The sequence below is a fragment of the Schistocerca piceifrons genome, chromosome 8 (assembly GCF_021461385.2).
Source record: "Schistocerca piceifrons isolate TAMUIC-IGC-003096 chromosome 8, iqSchPice1.1, whole genome shotgun sequence".
Lineage (NCBI taxonomy): Eukaryota > Metazoa > Arthropoda > Insecta > Orthoptera > Acrididae > Schistocerca > Schistocerca piceifrons.
This window is the reverse complement of record NC_060145.1, coordinates 467,764,274-467,778,905: the sequence shown is the minus strand read 5'-3', so window position 1 is coordinate 467,778,905 and position 14,632 is coordinate 467,764,274.

Sequence of the window (14,632 nt, the reverse complement as noted above, 5' to 3'; positions counted from 1 at the left end):
GCTTTGCTATCAGTTCATTAATTGTCACCTTCGTTGATTCCTCTTTGGTCAGATTGATCTCATCTGCCAATCTACCTGGAGGAATGTGCCCAGTAGTATCTGCAATTACTTCCTCTAGATCTGCGCAACCCACACTGCTATCGTCTGACCGTATAATGTCAGCTCTAACCTCATTCACGCTGTAATCTATGTGCTTTTCTACCAATCGTGTCCGGCTATCACTAAAATTTTCGCAATCTTTCTCCTTAATACTCTCGCAATGTTTAAACTGGAGGTTTGCGTCGGATGGGTCGGCTACTTCTACCACTATAACTTTCGGTAAAGTCTGCCGGTTAGGGTCAGAACTTTCCGTTACTACTTCAACATCCAACTCCTGCGGGACGAAACACGACGTATCTTGCTCGTGCTCCCCATTAACATCAACTATTTCTAGTAAAGTCTTCCGGTTAGGGCCAGATCTTTCTATCACTTCAGAAATACTATCTTCCTGTGGGACGAGACGCGGCAAATCCTGCCCGCGCTCCCCATAAACACTTCTCCCGTACAGGCCCCTATAATCTCTTGGCTCGTCGTATAAGCGACCGAACTGCCTTAACGATACCTCATCCCTCTCTGCATCCTCTCGCTCAATGCCGAACGTGTTATCCGACATCTGATCTTCTCTCAACAATTGCGAATCATTCTTAAACTCAATCTCCATTTCCGCTGTGGGTGTTACAGCTGCCACTTTATAATCGTTTTCCGGAACACTACTTAAATTGTTCTCACTGACAGTGAATGTATTTTCTACTGCCGTGTCTACAGCTGATCTATTACTTGTGGGTGCACTCCTTTCTCTTAACACTGGCACACTCTCCCACCGTTGAATATTCCATACGGAATTTTCGTAACGACGACACCTGGGTTTTCTCCTGTTATTGGGCCTCCAAAATTTCTCCACGCCCGGTCGGCCCCTCACCGGCGCGGCTAATGGTTTCCCTGTCTCGTCCCAGCAGATAAGCTCCCCGGATGCTGCTGAGGCGCCTGATCATACTCTCTGGCGTTATTACTATTCTGCGAAGCCCGTATCACGCTAGTATGATACTGGTTTCCGTCATTCCTGTTATTACTTGCATTGTACCGATTGTTATTACGGCCCGAACCACTATTGTTATTGCTGCCATGATTGCGGTATGCATTATTTCCATAGTTATCGCTGAAGATTAGATGGGTAGATCACATAACTAATGAGGAAGTATTGAATAGGATTGGGGAGAAAAGTTTGTGGCACAACTTGACCAGAAGAAGGGATCGGTTGGTAGGACATGTTCTGAGGCATCAAGGGATCACCAATTTAGTATTGGAGGGCAGCGTGGAGGGTAAAAATCGTAGAGGGAGACCAAGAGATGAATACACTAAGCAGATTCAGAAGGATGTAGGTTGCAGTAGGTACTGGGAGATGAAAAAGCTTGCACAGGATAGAGTAGCATGGAGAGCTGCATCAAACCAGTCTCAGGACTGAAGACCACAACAACAACAACAACAACATCGTTGTTGTGGTTGCTGTGGTATCCGTTGTTGTTATCACGGCCTCTACCGCTGTCGCGATTATTGCGCCAATTGTCCTCGTTCTCAACTCTTTCCAAGAAATCATTGATTATCCTGTAATTGCTTCCTATGTAGCGTTTTGTGTCATCTGGAAGCTTCTTGTAGAGTTCTCAGACTATTTCGGATTCCGTGCCGCGATCACGCAAATATTCCAACTTGCGGATCCAGCCCTCACAAAACTCCTTCATCGAGCCGCGCGAATTCGCATCGAAAGGCCTCGATACGACAAATTCGCGCCAGACACTTCGCTGTTTTTGCTCTGACCAGTATTCAGCCAGATACAAATTTTTAAACTCGTCAAAAGTCAGGTTGGTAATGTTGAGGTTTAAGCCCCAACGCTTGGCATCACCAGCCAACACATCAATAACCGCATTAATTTTTCTCTCATTAGTCCATGATCTGGGTAAAACTCTTTCACAATTTTTAATGAAATCCGTCGGGTGTATACCGCCTTTTTTCAAGGGGTCGAACCGATCCTCTTTCGTCAACAATTCCGAACTATGTGCACAGATTGGCACATAGCTCTGTTTTTCGTCAAGTTTCTTTTCTAATTTCGACACTCTCGTAATTACTTGGCAAGTGGTTGTCGCAAGCGTTTCTCCTTCCCTTTTTTTTTTCTTCGCAGGTATAAGCCTGCTTCGTCACTTTGGTATCTACTTCGGAAGTTTCCACTTTCTTTTGATCCCCTTTTATCACTAATTGAATTTGTCCCGTCACCTTATTGTCGATGATCGGAGCAACTGCTTCTCCTACACTTTTCTCGATTCTGCTAATTTCGGAATAAAAACGAGTATTTATGCTCGCAACTTCCGCCTGAACGCCTATCATTTCCTGTTTAAGATTACCGATTTCGGTATTAATCACAACAATATCTTCTTTGACTTTTGTGTTAACAACTCCAGCATTGTTGTTAACAACATTAATAGCTTTGTTCCGATTGTCTAGCTTCCGTTCAATTTTTTCAGACTGACTAGTGATTTCGTTAATCAAAACATTCAATAAATCAGTTAAATTCCCGGAAACTACCGGTTTTACTTCCGTAGCGGCTTCCTCTTTAATTGTCCCCCCGTATTCGTCATCAAGGGATTCATATTTGATTTTCACTTTCGATTCCGAAACATTTTCTAAAGTTTGGAATTCCATTTCTGCTCTTTGTTGCGTTTCGGCGGTCGCGTCTTTCATGCTAGCCGCCTGCCCCTGAATAATGGGTTCTGCGGTGCGCGTTTCCCACTGTTCGACCGATTGTTCCGTATCCAAGTCTACCAAATTTTGGTAATTGTTGCCTTCACTCATTTTAATAATTCTCGATATAAATGCCAAATCTCGAATCTAATTATGATTCCTCACACTAATATTCTCGCTGACGTATCGACAATTTCGTAACCAGTACTTTATTACAAGATTTGCACAATGCAAAATTCGTGTCCAGAACAACCTCAAATCCGAAGATTGTCCTGTCACGGTCGCCACATGTAACCTTCCCCTCACTTATCGACCTTAATGACAGTGAAAAATTAAACCGTGTGTACCTAATGGAAATTTGGGAAAAGCAATCGTCACTGAAGTTAATCTGTCGGTAAAGAGGGAGGAAAGGGTTACATCTAAATGAAAGGAAAAATGCAAATGAAACTGGTGGAAATTAATTTTGAAAAGGAGTAAAGTTAATAAAGAAAGTAAATGTGCAGTCGTCACATTAACAATTAATTGGCGCTAATTAGATATTTGAGATTTGGGGGAAATTACGGTCGTCAGTCCTAAGGACAATTACTATAGTAACTGAAAAAGAAAGGTTATTACACATATAATTAGCACTAGAAGCGTGGCAACTGAAGGTTGACACGTGTAGTGTGAAAACTGAAAGTTTGTCAGAAGTAATAAATTTCGCTACACTCTGACTTAATTCAGCAAAAGAGTTAATAAAACCGGAAAATCGAAAGTTAATTTAGTGACTAAAGTTAATATTAAGCTTTCTTTCTGAAGCACATCGAAATTCAGTAAGATACGGTTAGTCTTGGACTACCTCAACAATCATTTCAAAAGCTACTTGAATCTACGCAATTTAGAAATAAGAGATTTAACTTTGAACTTGAATTAAATGATTCTGAACAATTAACAATAGTAAAATTTAGTACGTACCAAGCTGAGCTGCAGTCACAGATAAGCTAAAATATGGTAACAAAACTTGCACTCGTAATTTGTGCTTGTGTAACCTAAATATTGTAGCCAGCTATGAATACTTTAACTGAACTTTGAAATTAAAGCAGTGAAATCGAATGATGCTGGCGTATAAATTTTAACGACACTCGGGTTCATTCTGGAAAAGGAAGGGATCCTGGTTGGTAATGCAATTGGGACATTGAGCAACAAAGATTCATGTTACGTTGCTGTAATTTTGTGATTTGAACAGTTTGAAAAGCTGAGGTCTGCCATACAGTTCTAAAACTTTACGTCCTTCCAGTCTTCCTTGTTGGTTGATTGAAGGTTTGAAGCCGTCGATCGAGGAGGTGGCGACAGTCACTCATTGTCGGCCGTCGCTTTTGCAGAAGCTGGATGTTGGCGCGCCTTCTTCTCGACACGGTCACCAGGCGAAACGGGCTCTTGATGTGCGCCAGCTAATGCTTCCCGACCGCGACACCGTGTCAGAAACTATCACAGCAAGTCGAGCGCAATTACATGCTGCTCAACCCCGAAAACGTGGCAACTCGCGGGAACGTCACACAACGCACCTGCTCCACTGCACTACCCCAGCCAGACTCCCCTCTGCCCGCGCTCCGCGCGACAGAGTTAACACTACCAAAGATCCTAAACACTTTGGTTCTCCACACGACCTATCGATGTATTCGTTCGATAGCATAGTTTTCCGTAGGCAAGACCCAGCATAAAAATAGAAATGATATTTACAGAACAAACCAATTATACATCGACATAAATGCATAAATAAAGAAATATATATATAGATATATATATATATATATATATATATATATATATATACAAATAGTAAAACAATTACAATATATAAAGACACAGAAATGTCATATATTCAGGTAACAAAAATAAGAAAAACAAATTTGTAGTACAATAGATGGAAATAGGAGGATATGCATTTCCGGCGTTGCTATTTGACAGAGGGGATGATGCGTTTAAGCGTATTTGAAACATGTGGTTCCACTTCAGAATGTTATGGTGAACGACCCAGTGGTTCCACTTTAGAATGTTATGGTGAACGACCCACGATCCACTTATCAGTCCTGTCAGATGGCCAGCCCAGTTAATCCTCGCATTGAGGATGACCCGTCACTCGTGGTCGAATGAGAGATTGTGTCGGGGTGAAGTAGGCCGCAAAAGACTTCTCGGGAAGACCAAACGTAAGGCGTCCCCTGCCAGTCTGACAAACAGGTTCCATGCGCTATCTGTAGCTGACAGTTTCCCTCAGCTAGATGCAGTAGCCCATTACTCGCAGGAGGCGGCTACACGGACAGCGGGGTCTTTGTGGCGTGTACTGCAGATATAGAGACCATCGGTAGAACAATTACAATTTGTTGTAACTTTGTTGGGAAAGTACCAGAGTTCCAAATGCTAACAGAAAGCACTGATGCTCAAATCGTTATAGGCGTTAAAAGCTGCCTGAAGCCGGATATGAGTTGAGCCGAAATTTTCACGAAGGACATAACGATGTTGAGAAAGGATAGGCTAAATACAGTTGATGGTGGCGTCTTTGTTACTATTAGAAATTGTTTATCTTGTAGCGAAATTGAAATAAGTAGTTCCTGTGAGTTAGTATGGGCAGAGGTCATTCTTGGGAACCGGAATAAAATACTAATTGGATCCGTTTACTGTCCTTCCAACTCAGACAATACAGTTTCTGTAAGGTTAAAAGAAAACTTGAGGCTAATTTCAAACATACACTCGAATCATACAATTGTAGTTAGAAAAATTGGAAATTTGTGGTAAGGATTATGGGACCAATCTGCTGAGGTCATCGGTCCCTAGGCTTACTTAATGTAGCTTAATGTAACTGAAACTAACTTACGCTAAGGACAACACACACACCCATGCCCGAGGGGGGACTCGAACCCCCGAAGTGGGAAGCCGCTGAACCGTGACAAGACGACCAAGACCGCACTGCTACCTCGCGCGGTAATTATAGTTGATGGTGACATCAATTTATCCTCGATAAGTTGATAACAATACATTCTTAAGTCCGGAGGTAATAATTAAGCATCATCTGAAATTATGGTATACGTATTCTCTGCTAATTATTTCGAGTAATTAGTTCGTGAGCCAACTCGAGTAGCAAACACTTGTGAAAACATACTCGACCTTTTAGCAACAAATAGTCCTGGTTTAATAAAGAGCATAAAAACGGATACAGTGATTAGTGACCATAGAGCTGTCGTAGCGAGACTGAGTACCGTAGCTCCTAAACCCACCAAAAACAAACGAAAAATATAGCTGTGAAAAAGAAAAGAACCACACGTAAAATACGCTTGATGCCTTCCTGAGAGACGATCTCTACTCCTTCCAAGTTAACAATGTAAGTTTGCACCAGATATGGCTTGAATTTAAAGAAATAGTATCGACAGCAATTGAGATATTTATACCAAATAAATTAACAAAGCCGGAGCTAATCCCCCATGGTACATAAAACAGATTAGAACACTGTTACAGAAACAACGAAAAAAGCATACCAAATTTAAGCGCATGCAAAATCCCCATCACTGGCGATCTTTTACAGAAGCTCGAAAGTTAGAGCGGACGTCAATGCGAGATGCTTGTAGTAGTTCCCACGACTAAACCTTGTCTCGAAACGTGGCAGAAAATGCAAAAGGGTTTCTGGTCGTTCGCATAGTATACTAGCGGCAAGACAAAATAATGCCTTCTATACTTGATAACTATGGAAATGCTATTGATGACGGTGCTGCTAAGGCAGAGTTACTAAACACAGCCTTCTAAAATTCCATCACTAAAGAAGACAAAGTAAATATTCCAGAATTCGAATCCATAACAGCTGCCAACATGAATAACATAGATATAGATGTCCTCGAAGTAGCTGAAGCAACTTCAGTCACTTAGGTGCAGTAGCTCAATACTTAAGATACACAACAGCTCTCTCTACGAAAGATCCTTACCCAAAGGCTGGTAAGTTGCACAGATCACACCAATATTCAAGAAAAGCAATACTGTCGATATGCATGTATTTTGCATGTATATTTTGAATTACCTTGCAGAGAACGGTCTATTGACACATAATCAACAGGGATTTAGAAAACATCGTTCTTGAAAAAGACAACTAGCTCTTTACTCACACGAGGTGTTGAGTGCTATTGACAAGGGATTTGAAATTAATTCCGTATTTCTAGATGTCCAGAAGGATATTAACACCATACTTCACAAGCGGTTTGTAATCAAATTGTGCGCTTATGGAATGTTGTCTCAGTCACGCGAATGGACACGTGATTTCATGTTAGAGAGGTCCTAATTCGTGGTAATTGATGGAAAGCCCTCGAGTAAAACGGATGTGATTTATGACGTTTCCCAAGGTGGTGTTATAGGCCCTCTGCTGTTAGTTGTCTATATAAGCGATTTAGGAGACAATATGAGCAGCCATGTTAGTTTATTTGCAGCTGATGCTATAATTTATCGACTAGTAAAGTCATCATAAAATCAAAATCAATTGCAAAAAAATTAGCTAAGACATCTGTATGATGCAAAAATTGGCAATTGACCCCAAATACCCAAACGTGTGAAGTCATCCACACGGGTGCTACAAGGAATCCGTTAAACTTCGGTTACACGATAAATCAGTCAAATCTAAAAACCATAAATTTAACTAAATACTTAGGAATTACAGTTACTAACAAATTAGAAAGAGCACATAAAAATGTTGTGTGGAAGGCGAACCAAAGACAACGTTTTATTGGCAGATGCGTCATATCTACTAAAGAGATAGCCTACACCACGCTTGGCCCTCCTCTTTCGCAGTACTGCTACGAGGTGTACGATCCTTACCAGGTAGGATTGACGGGGAAAGTTCAAAGAAGAGCAGCACTTTTTGTTCTAGCGAGAAAAAAGGGACAGAGTATCACGGACGTGATACCCGATTTGGGATGGATATCATAAAGATAATGCGTTTCTCGTTGCGGGAGGACCTTCTCATAAAATTTCAGTCACCAAATTCCTCCTCCGAATGCGAAAATATCTTGTCGACGCCGACCTACACAGGGAGGAACGATCATCAGAATAAAATAAGGGAAACCAGGTCTCGCACTGAAACATACAGGTGTTCGTTTTTCCCGCGCGGTAATCGAGACTGGAGGAACAGAAAATTAATGTGAAGGTGCTTCGACGAACGCTCTGCAAGCCACTTGTGATTTGCAGAGTAGCTGCGTAGATGTACATAATAAATCTGCATCGTTTATGGCAGAGGTTACTACCACTTAATTTATAGACTTTTATACGTACAGATGAAATGTTACATATGCAGGGGTAATTAGCTCGTTCAGGTGCAGCCAAGGTCCTACTATAACTACCCTACCCTACTATTACTTCCAGGCAATTTGCCTATATAATAAACATACTAGGCGTCCTAAAACAGTATAAGGTTAAATAATATCGCAAGCTTACCCAATTACGCTAACATCAACAAATTGCCTTAAGCCTTGGAGTTTAAAGACCCCGCCCTGCATAATTTCTACACACTTAAGCAATATACCTAAGTACAACCAATGGTCCTAAGCTTTGTAAGCAAATGGTTCTGGTTTCTAGTTTCATCATGTGCAATTTTCTTAACATCGCACTGTTTTCAAGACACATATTGTTGAAACTACTACAACAACTCTCACACACTTTCAAATCCAGCCTGTTTCCCCAACATCCCTATAGCCATAAGATCATAAACAACAAAAGAACACATAACATCATACTCAGTGTATAAATACTGTCCTGAGTTCAGATTTGAGTTGCCGGTGCCTGTGTAAAAGTTGTCATTAATGTACGTTGGAACATTAGAAGGGCCCAGGACGAAATTGTTTATTTCATTAATAATCAACTTATCATTTGCTAATGAGAATACGTATCATTCCGCTATATAGAAAGCTGTCTCAACATCAACCAACCATTGACTCCAAACACACAACTACCACAACGAAAAAATCAGTCATAAGAAATTTTCTATCACAGCTCGATAAACATACGCTGTACATACTATTAACGAGCACGCTGATGCGTGATCGATCAAAATACGGGCTAAACAAATCGGAAACTAACACCAGTATTTCGAAACTGACAGAAATAGTGTAAGAAAATCAGTTCTAAATACAACGTAATACCAAACTTACTCTTTGTGCAACTGCTACATCTCGAATACAGGGCGAAAGAAAGGTATGATCTAGATGGAAGTGCAACAAACAATTCTGAGCAAGTAGTGAGCATTATGGCAGATGCAGGAGGTAGTGATCACAAGATCGTTGTAGTGAGACTGAACGCTATAACATCCAAATCCACCAAAAGTTAGTTCAAAATATATTTATTTAAAAAAAGAAGATAAAAATTCGCTTGACTCCTTCCTAAGGCTCATTCTCTACTCCTTCCAAACCAGATGTGGCTTAACTTGAAAGAAATGGTATGGAGTGGAGCTCAGAAACTTATACTCATTAAATTAATAAGAGATAGTACTAATTCCTTAAGGTACACAAAACAGGTCAGAACACTGTTGCAGAATCAGCCTAAAAACCATGTGAAATTTAAAAGAACGCATAATTTCGAGATGAGCGATATTTTAATGAAGCTCTAAACGTAGCACGGACTTCAATGTGAGACGCTTTTAATAGCTTCCACAACGAAACTCTGCGTCTAAGTTTGGCAGAAAATGCCAAGAGATTAAGGTCGTATTAAAGTACACGAGTGGCTAGACACAAACAGTACTTTCGCTGCGTAATAACAATGGTGATGTCAGCCACAGTCAGTACTTTCATTGCGTGATAGCAATTGTGATGTTAGCAACGACAGTACCACTAAAGCAGAACTAATAAACACGATTTTTTGTAATTCCTTTACAAAATATGACTAAACAAATATTGCAAAATTCGAATCAAGAACAACTGCCAACACAGAAATGGATCTCCCAGTTACAGCAAAGTGGCTAAAATCACCTAACAAAGGACAGTCCTGTGATTCAGATTCTACACCAAACCACGCAAGATTTCAGATCACAGATCCATAAACCTGCACAAAATTCAAGGTCAGCATTTCAACGCGAGGAAACCATTTGGATCGAGACAAATGTTCGGAGGTTCCTTTTTATCTAAACAGTCATCCCTCTCTGCCATACAGCCATCTCTAAGTGACTGACAATGGACCCTCGTCTCACGAGGCCAGAAAGAGAAAGCGCTGAACACACCCAGTAATCCAAGATCTGCTCTCACACCGATAGACATCACACCGTATTTGTTTGCTTGTACTAGAATTAGACTCAACAGTTCACTCCTGCACAGTAAACGAGTTACTTCTGCTACCGGGGAGACCAACACGTACAATGGTCGACGTTAGGAAGAAAGGGCAATCAAGGGACATAAACTTACTGCAGTTAAATCTCATAAGGAAATATAACCAACACCAGTTTAACACGTAAATAAAATCATGACATTGCACACCAAACATCAGTCCTTCCGCAGACTCAAGAACAGTTTATGTACTCCATAGTACGATAATATCACCAGACTATTGGAACTAATAAAGATCTAAACATGTTAGTGAAATGTTTGAGTTTGTTTTGCACTATACTTGAAGCATGAACAGAATGGAAATATATCCACGTTCATCTACCAAAACAACACCGTTCTGTTGTTCAACGCATGTACTGCGAGGCATCAGATACTATAGTAAGAGTATAGATGTAATAACTATACCAAAGAATGGAAATAATAAACTTACCCCAAATCTGGTATTTTAATTCGTCTTCTTCCAACACCAAAAGTTCCACTGAAATAAAGGAGACGAAAATTTGTTTCGGTTTCCTTTTAACATTCGTGTATTGTTCTCTTTATATTCAGTTGTCTATTTCTCTCACTTCTGAATTTATCTCAGACATTAGACATACGTTATTACTTTCCCTGTTTGTTCCTCATTACTGTCTTTACACAATCATTTTACTTTCCGTATAGAATAACAGATTTATAAGTACGTTGCGTAAAAGTATTAATAAAGAGCAAAGCTGTACGAATTACGATATCCCTATGCCTGGCCAGCCGGTGTGGCCGAGCGGTTCTAGGCGCTTCAGTCTGGAACCGCGCGACCGCTACTGTCGCAGGTTCGAATCTTGCCTCGGGCATGGATGTGTGTGATGTCCTTAGGTTAGTTAGGTTTAAGTAGTTTTAAGTTCTAGGGGACTGATGACCTCAAAAGATAAGTCTTATAGTGCTCAGAGCCATTTGAACCATTTGAACCCTATGCCTGTTTTCTATGGCCTTACTTGCTTTCAGATGGCAGACCTGTGCTTTCCCATTTTGTTTAGTTGGATTCAGAGAACTATGCCACCTAAAAATTCGTACAAAATAGAAAAAACGATAGAAATATCAAAATAGTAAAGATCCGTACAGTGTAAGCTTACATTTGGGCATCCAATGCGTAACATAATGCTAAAAATATTGACGAGGCATCAAGGATAAAAGTAAAAGAACACAACAGGAAAAAACTCATCTAAGCTTGGAGGATATACATCATAAGATTACTGTCAGCAGAAAACATGAACAAAAATGGACGACAGATGCTGTACAGCATTAAAATGCCCTTATGTCTTTGAGCATCTTCAGAAAATGACTTAGCATATTTGTTATCCTTCGAAGTATCTCCAATGAAATAAGTTATTCGCAAATCGTCATCCTTTCTTCTGACATTCCCAAAGACTATTATCCTTGATATCTGCACAGTGTAAAGTGGGAAATACATTAGTGTCCAAAATTAAAGCAACAAACTGCTATTTCACCGTCCTCTGTCTAATTCGCGATATAATCATACAAACTGTCAACAGATGTCGTTATGATCATGTTCTGCACGGAAGACAGCATTCTGATGAACGGAAAACACGCCAACTATGACGTAAGGACACCTATCATGCGGTGTAGCGTTTGCATGGTGCTCCCACACCGACAACAGCTGTGTACACGGTCTCAGTCGGTGCACAATGGCACAGAGCAGACGCCTACCAGACACTGCTGTGGAGGGCCACAGGAAGAACGGAAGTAGGAGAGTCGCAAACTGATGTGGTGCGTTGGTGGTGGTGGTTAATGTGTAACGTCCCGTCGACAACGAGGTCATTAGAGACGGAGCGCAGGCTCGGGTTAGGGAAGGATTGGGAAGGAAATCGGCCATGCCCTTTCAAAGGAACCATCCCGGCATTTGCCTGAAACGATTTAGGGAAATCACGGATGGCCGGAGACGGGATTAAACCGTCGTCCTCCCGAATGCGAGTCGAGTGTGCTAACCACTGCGCCACCTCGCTCGGTTGTGGTGCGTTGACTTAATGTGAATCGTTCTGTTGTTTCTCAGATGAGGTGACAGTTTTTTTTTTTGTGGTGTTAATCAGTCCTTTCACTGGTTTGATTCGGCCCGCCACGAATTCCTGCCCTGCGCCAAATTCCTCATCTGAGAGTGGCACTTGCAACCTACGTCCTCAATTATTTACTGGATGTATCCCAACCTCTGTCTTCCATAATGTTTTTGCCCTCTACAGCTCCCTCTAGTACCGTGGAAGTCATTCCCCAAAGTCTTAACAGATGTTCTGTCATCCTGTCGCTTCTCCTTATCAGTGTTTTCCACATATTCCTTTCCTCTCCGATTCTGCGCAGAACCTCCTCATTCGTTCCCCCATCTGCCCACCTAATTTTCAACATTCGTTTGTAGCACCGCATCTCAAATGCTTCGATTCTGTTCCGGTTTTTCCACAGTCCGTCTTCCACTATCGTACAATGCTGTACTCCAGGCATATATTCCCAGAAATTTCTTCCTCAAATTATGGCCTTTGTTTCATACCAGTAGACTTCTCTTGGCTCATAGTGCCCTTTTTGCCATTGCTAGTCTGCATTTGATGTCCTCCTTGCCCCGTCCATAATTGGTTATTTTGCTGCCTATGTAGCAGATTTTCTTCATCTAGTTCGTGGCCATTAATCCTGATGTCAAGTTTTTCGCTTTCTCATTTCTGCCATTTCTCAATATTTTCGTCTTTCTTCGATATACTCTCATTCTATATTCTGTACTAATTAGATTGTTCATTTCATTCAGCCAGTCTTGTAATTCTTCTTCACTTTCTCTCAGGATAACAATGTCAACGGTTAATTGTATCATTGATATCCTTTCGCCTTGAATTTTAATCCCACACCTGAATCTTTCTTTTATATTCACCATTAATTCGTCGAGGCACAGATTGAACAGTAGGGGCGAGAAACTACATCCCTGTCTTACACCCTTTTTAACCCGTAACTGGTGATGTTGGTTGTCAGATACCCAGCTAAATCTTTGAAGCCCCATTATTACCAGATTGTCGTGAGTACATCGTTGTTTGTTCCTATACCTTCAAGTCAGTTTGTTGCAAGTCGACCTGAAGCGCTGTACTCAACAGAGCGGTGAGCTGTTTGAATTTATACGCGATTTTTTAAAGTTACTGGATATTTTCAACCCAACCTCACCAGTTGCGGAACTTTTTTTGGAACATTCTCGTATTCTATTTTATAGGTAGTATGGCATCTAGCAGGTTTCCTGTGATAACTAATAACCCTCGATGAAGTTCTCATCAAAGCAGTGAGTTTATTTGATTTGGTATTACTAGAAACTCTGCTTATTGATAACCACGTTAGTTACCCAGAAATTTTCTCGTTTTCCGATTTTCAGCTGACATGCCATCTAGAAGGTGGTCTATGAAACCTAGTGATCCTGGATTTGGTGACTGGCCGAGATCTATACTGGATGAGTCTGAGAGTGAATGTAGTGGGGATGAAAATGTTATAGAACAAGGTTTCGAGAGTGCCCATGAAACCGAATCAGAGCAAGAAGTAAGTGAAGCTGAGAATGAAGGGCATGGTATACCTAATGTTACAGTTCCTGGATTATCACCAAGTTCACTACAACCACCACATTCCTTTGAAACAGACACATAGTCATCAGATGAAAACGAACCACTTTCAAAAAGGCAGAATCGTCAATACGAGCTAAAGAAGTATTATTGGAAGAACCGTTTCATCTGGTCCAAAAGTCCTCCAGCTTCAAATGTTCGCACAAGGAAACATAATATCATTTCACATTTGCCGGGAATAATTGGCCCTGCTAAAGCCCTTGGTCAGATTTGTAGACCCCAGACTGCTCGGACGCTACTTTTTAGTGAGAGAATACTGAATGAAATAATTCTGCAAACCAATAAAAATCGGCCCTCATGAGGGAAAAGTTGTCTGATGATACAAGAACTGATTACAAAGACTTGGATCTGATCGAGTTCAAGGCTTTTTTGGGGATTCCCATGTTCACAGCCATATTCAAATCTGATAATGAAGATCGTCAAGCTATGTTTGTAACCGACGGTACTGGTAGTGACATTTCATCAAGAGGGTCTTGGTGTTACTGCTCAGTATACGTTTTGATGACGCCTCAGACAGAGATGTGAGGAAAACATGTGATGCAACAGCTCCTATAAAATGGGTTTTCCAAGAGTTTATGAAAAATTGTATGGATAGTTACTCAATTGGAATGTGCGCTTGCATTGACGAAATGTTGGTGGGCTTTCGTGGTCGATACCGCTTTAAAATGTATATCTCCAGTAAACCTAGAAAATATGGACTCAAAATAATGGCTTTGGCAGATGCAAAAACCCACTACTTGCTAAACGCCTACATTAACTCCAGAATGGGTAGTGCTGGCAGAACACTCACTGACGAGGAGAAGACATTTTCCAAGCCAACTCAAGCAGTGTTGCAATTTACCAAACCCATAATCGGAAGTAACGGCAATATCACAGCAGATAATTGGTTTTCGTCCATTGCCCTCGTATAGGAACTAC